Source organism: Lemur catta, chromosome 4 (genome assembly GCF_020740605.2).
Source record: "Lemur catta isolate mLemCat1 chromosome 4, mLemCat1.pri, whole genome shotgun sequence".
Taxonomy (NCBI): domain Eukaryota; kingdom Metazoa; phylum Chordata; class Mammalia; order Primates; family Lemuridae; genus Lemur; species Lemur catta.
In genome coordinates this window covers 41,463,923-41,470,322 of record NC_059131.1, presented here as the reverse complement: position 1 = coordinate 41,470,322, position 6,400 = coordinate 41,463,923, and the positions used below count along the sequence as shown (strand labels likewise).

The 6,400-nt window shown below is 38.5% G+C and overlaps 1 pseudogene; it reads left to right on the top strand.

Moving 5' to 3' along the window:
* Positions 1 to 3,714: 3,714 nt before the first annotated feature.
* LOC123636919 lies at positions 3,715 to 4,807 on the top strand (annotated as a pseudogene).
* Positions 4,808 to 6,400: the final 1,593 nt, after the last annotated feature.

Genomic DNA, 6,400 nt, shown 5'->3' with positions numbered 1-6,400 from the left:
ATGTACCAGATCTGTCAATATTGTCACATCATTAGCAGCTGGAAGGTTTTGATTAGGTTCTTGGAATTCTTAGCATTCTTTCTGTCTTTCACATTTTTTGATTTCCTTAATTTTCTCTAACGGGAAACTAGAACCTTGAGTCATATCCAGATGTGTAGAATGAACCAGCCACCCACTTCTGTAAAGGGACATGGCAGTTCTTTAAAGCCATTGCTGTGATGACTACTAATGACAGACATTCTGAAATGTTTCAGAGATATTTGGAAGAAGTCTATTTAGCTAGAGAGGTTTATGTTACTTGGAACTGTCACTTTTTTCTGTATATCATTAGGCTGTGAGTCCTGCTAATTGCATATATACTATCGCCCTCAAGTGCACTTACCCTTGACCTGCCCATGTTATGAATATTTCAGATCCATGTGCTTCTTGTCTGAGAAGATGACTGATTCATGTTTTCCTCTGTGGATTACAAACCAGGTTGCTCCTTACAATTTAAACAAATAGAAAGCCAGGGGTCATTAAATTTTTGTTTTTATAATAATATTTTGAAGGGAGAAGAATTTTAAGTAATGTGAATGACATAAAATGCTAATTAATGACTGCACATGTGAAAGAGAAATTAATGCCATGAAAATTTAAATAAAGAAGGAAAAATAAAATAAATGCATGATTTAATCGGTAAAAAGATAGGCATTTTTTTCTCCCCCTGGGTATCCTACATTACCCTCAAAAAGTTATTTTCAATGTTTGACAGAAGCTGGGCCTCCATATTTACAAGGTGTAGGTGCAATTTATATTGATTGCATTTCAGTACTGTAACTTCTGACTGATGCAAATTGAAAACATCTTCAGAGCACAGAACATATATCAATTATTGAACATTTCAGCAACATAAAAATATTGAAATTACATTAATATATGGACTATAGTGCTTAATCAAAATATTACATGAATTATTCCAAAATATATATAGTTTAAATCAATTTCTATCCAGAGATATTTGACACTGAAAACAGAATTTTAGATAAGAGTCCATAAGGAATGGAGCCATACTGCTTAGGGTTTCTAAATTGAATGAGATTAAGATGTGGCAAATTTCATACGAAATGGAAGGTCCCTGACAAGGTCCAAAGAGCCAAACAAACCTGTCATTTGGTATGAATGTTGCTCTCTTTAAGGATAGCTTTCTTAAGAATGTTCACAGCTACCTTAGTGGGTAGGAGCCTAAAACACAGGTCAGCCTCAGACAGAATCGCTACCCAAAGTCTGCAAAAGTGAATAAAGATGGACAGATACACACTGTGAGGAGTGGACATGGTCAGATGAGGGGGGTACCCTGTCTCCAGAGATAACTTCTTGGTGACCCTCTTTTTAAAAAAAAGTCTTTGATTAGAACAGGCATGTCTTCCTTCCCCTTTACTCTTCCTTCCTCCCTACAACCAAACAGAACAAAATAGCCACGTGAATAAATGCTTGGAATGCTTTCTCTTTCACCTTTAGACATTACGGCCCAGATGGGTAAGGTCCATTTCTCCTTTTCCCTTTTTCCCTAGCTCACCACTGAAAAGAGCATTGATGCAGTTACTGATCAATTATTCATTGGGATTCACTGGCGAGTCCTTAGTGTAATAGAGCAGAACAGATTCATCTCCGAGCAAAAAGCAAGGGCTTAACAGAAGCTACACTGAATCAGGGAAGGCATCCCAGTGCCTGTGTGCTTGGATAGCAACTGAGCCCTAGAAAATCCACATGTGTTTAGCATGGATTCTCCAACAATCTACTCTCTGCAGTACCCTTGGCCTTGAGGAGCTTGACTGAAGAACCCACACTATTCTTGTGGATGCCTTGGGGAGAGCAAGACAAGGTATAAAACATTCCCAGCACCCCAGAAGTGTCTAATTGGCCCAGATGCCATATGGCTTCTAGGTGGCTCTGAAATTGACAGAGGCCTTCAGTTTCAGAGAGAATCACAACACGTCAGTGTGATACCATCGACCCCCATCCCCAGCAGAGGACCACCAGGCACAGAAGCGGATCTCTTAGGCCTCCTGTTCCTCTCATAGCCCCGAGCAAGAGATCTAGGCCTCGAGACGATGTCAGAGTCCGTCCCCGTCGCCCACACCAAACACATACACACTCCGAGCCTGTGCTGGGGAAGAACAGAACAACTTTGAATCTCTTAAGAGATTTCGTTTGGGCCAATTTTAATAACTAGAAATGACTTGAGAGATACCAAATCTGCCTAAAATGACACTAATGGATGGAAAGGGTGATTTGACCAGGATTCGGTTGAAAGCAGTGATCAAAAACATATATAAAGCTATTTTCGTATATTTCCTTCTACAAATTGAATCTCCTCAAATAAACTGGTCACCAAAAATGTATCATAGTTTAGTGTCTATATATTTTAAATGTAGCAATAAAACAACAGCACAGAGAGAAAAAGAATTGGGAAAAACCTTTTTCTAGTTCTCTCCCTGGAGTATGTTTCATCCATAAGAAGGAACACGTCGGCAGCCAGGGGTTTCAGAGCAGTTGGCAGGGAGGCAAGAACCAGGGCCTGGCTCCGGCATGGCAAACCTGCAGGGGCAGAGCAAACCCCACTCTCTAGTCTCGGTTTCCTCATCCGTCAGATGCCCTGGAGTTCTGGTTCCCCAGCTGCTTCCAATTTCCTTTCAACTTGCTCGTGAATGAGTCATAACCTGACCTTTTACAGGGGCCAGAGCATTTGAAACACATCAAATGTTGGTTAAATACAACTCAAATAGTTATCCCACATAAAACACCCATTACAGGAGTAAAGAGATTCCTTTCCTCCAGGGTTTGTGTGTTACTCTGGAAGTCAGACTTAACCTCTCCCACGTTCCAAAGGGGAGTTATTGAATGGACGTTGATGATGTATCATGAGCCGAATGTGGTGGCTGTGGGATGGATCCCCCGGGATCCCTGAAGGCCCTGCCCCCATCAGGAGGCGGATCCTGGCCACCAGCGGCAGGCTTTGCCACTGCACCTGTTTTGCCCTCTCAGTATTAAAGAAGAGAGAGGACATCACCAAAGCTCCTATAAAAAGAGATGCTCATAGCTGCCTTTCTTTTTGCTTAAAAGGTTTTTAGAAATTTAATTATTAAATATTTTATATATACAGTAAAATACAGATAAAAATATAACAGCACACATTTACCTAACAGGTTTTAAAACTGTTAACGTTTGGCCACATTTGCTTCAGATTAAAATACAACAGTGAAAGAAAGAAGGAAGGAAGGAAGGAAGGAAGGAAGGAGTTTTAGTTGCAGTTGAAATGCCTCCTCATTCTCAACTGAGATGTCACCTCTCCCCAGAGGTAATAACTCCGTTATTGTGGATGCACATCTTTCCTGCCCATGTTTTTATAATTTTTCTACATATTTATTAATGAATATATATGTAATTGTTTGTGTTTTCATATTTTACATAAAGAGTATCATGCTGAAAATGACTTTTTGTAACTTGCTCTTTCCATTCAACTTTGTTTTAGATTAATCTGTATTGGAATATGTATTAGGTTGGTGCGAAAGTAATTGTGGTTTTAGCATTGTTGAAATTTGCCATTTGTTACTGAAATACATTGTTACATAAATGTGGTTATGTTACACATCATTTTAATGTGCATTTCTCACTTTATGGTTTTTTTAATGACATTATTACTTGCTGTTTGTTTTATATTTATTTTAGACTATGAAAATGATGTTAGACAAAAAGCAAATTTGAGTGATTCTCTTATTCGAGTTCAAAATGGGTCATAAAGCAGCAGAGACAACTCGAAACATCAACAACGCATTTGGCCCAGGAACTGCTAACGAATGTACAGGGCAGTGATGGTTTAGGAAGTTTTGCGAAGGAGACGAGAGCCTTGAAGATGAGGAGTGCAGTGGCCGGTCATCGGAAAAGTTGACAATGACCAATTGAGAGTAATCATTGAAGCTGATCCCCTTACAACTACACGAGAAGTTGCAGAAGAACTCAACGTCAACCATTCTACAGTTGTTCGGCATTTGAAGCAAATTGGAAAGGTGAAAAAGTTCGGTAAGTGGGTGCCTCATGAGCTGAATGAAAATGACAAAAATCGTCGTTTTGAAGTGTCGTCTTCCCTTGTACACAACAACAACGAACCATTTCTCAATTGGATCGTGTTGTGCAACGAAAAGTCAATTTTATATGACAACAGGCGATGACCACCTCAGTGGTTGGACCGAAAAGAAGCTCCAAAGCACTTCCCAAAGCCAAACTTGCACCAAAAAACGTCCTGGTCACTGTTTGGTGGTGTGCTGCCGGTCTGATCCACTACAGCTTTCTGAATCCTGGTGAAGCCATTACATCTGAGAAGTCTGCTCAGCAAATCAATGAGATGCACTGAAAACTGCAACACCTGCAGCCGGCATTCGTCAACAGAAAGGGCTCAATTCTCTCCACGCCAACGCCCAACCTGCACGTCGCAAAACCAACACTTCAAAAGTTGAACGAATTGGGCTACAAAGTTTTGCCTCATCTGCCATGTTCACCTGACCTCTCGCCAACCAACTACCACTTCTTCAAGCATCTCGACAACTTTTTGCAGGGAAAACGCTTCCGAAACAAGCAGGATGCAGAAAATGCTTTCCAAGAGTTTGCTGAATCCTGAAGCATGGATTTTTACACTACAGGAATAAACAAACTTATTTCCTGTTGGCAAAAATGTGGTAAGTGTAATGGTTCCTATTTTGATTAATAAAGATGTATTTGAGCCTAATTATAATGATTTAAAATTTATGGCCTGAAACCGCAATTACATTTGCACCAACCTAAATATTTATCCATTTTAACTGAGATATATTTCATCATATGATGATGAAACCACAATTGTCTGGATATTAACCTGTCCAACCTGTTCATATTACAAACAATGCTGTAATGTATACTCTTATATATACCTCATTCTGTACCTGTCTGAGCAGCATTTAACTGAAGGTTATATTGTTTCCTTGAAGGGTATGAGCATCTTCTACATTAACAGATATTGTAAAATTGCTCTTCTAAGTGGTTGTGCAAAATAACACCCTGTCATGTTTCAGAGTTCCTATTGTTCAACATCCTTGCTCATATTTGGTATTACCAAACGTTGTGATTTTAGTCATTCTGGTAAGTGTGAAATGGTGTCTCATTTGTGATTGTAATTGGCATTTTCCTGATTACTAGAGAAGTTGAGAATTTTTTCATGTGCATGTGTCTTTAGAGGCTGCTCTTCTATTAACTGACAGTTTGGATCTTTTGCTCATTTTTCCATTGGGTTGTTGTCTTTTCTTATTGATTTGTAGTATTTCCTTCTATTTTGGGACATGAATCTTTTCTTGGTTGAAAATATGAGTTGCAAATATCTGCTGTCAGGCTTTGGCCTTTCTCTTTCTAAATGGTGTCTTTTGTCATACAATAATTTTACATTTTAATGTACTCAAAATCCACCTTCTCCTTTGTGGTTGGTACATTTTCTGTGTTGTTTAAGAAACCCTTCCCAACTCATTAGACAGAGACGGAGGCAGTTGTGTAATGACCGAGAGTCTGCACTTGCAGTCAGAATGCTTAGATTTGAGTCTCATATTATATTAGCCTCCTAAATGATGGGGCCACTCACTCTTTTCTAATTCCTGGAATAGTTTGTATTGGATTGGGGTTATCTATTCTTTAAAGATTTGGCAAAACCTAATTTATAAAGTCATCTGGGCCTTGTACATTTTGCTATTGTTATTGTTGATAGATTCAACCAGCAGCTTTATGGAAGTATCATTTATATACCATACAATTCACCTATTGTAAGTGTACTGTTTGATAATTTTTAGTAAATTTATATATTGTGCAATCATCACCACAATCCAGTTTTAGAACATTTTCATCATCCCAAAAAGTTCCCTCATGACCATTTGCTGTCACTCTTAGCTCCTCTTCTATTCCCAGGCAATCCTCAGATAGAAATTTGCCTTTCCTAGAAATTTCTCATAAATGGAACTATACAGTATGTGGTCTTTGGCTTCTTTTACTCAGCATAATGATTATGAGGTTCATCCATGTTGTAGCATGTATCATTAATTTATTCCTTTTTATGCTGAGTAGTATTATATTATGGATATACCAGATTTTATTTACCCATTCAGCAGTTGGTGGACATTTGGATTGTTCAAATTTTTGGCTATTATGAATAGTGCTGCTATGAATATTTGATTACAAGTCTTTCTAATTGTTTTCCCTTTGTAGGTAATTCATATTTTCTTTCTGATTGGTTTTAAGATTTTCTTTTTGTCCTTGGCACTCTGCTATTTCATTACAGTGTTTCTAGGGATGGATTTACTTTTGTTTGTCATGCGTGATACTTGCCATACTCTTGAATCTGAGC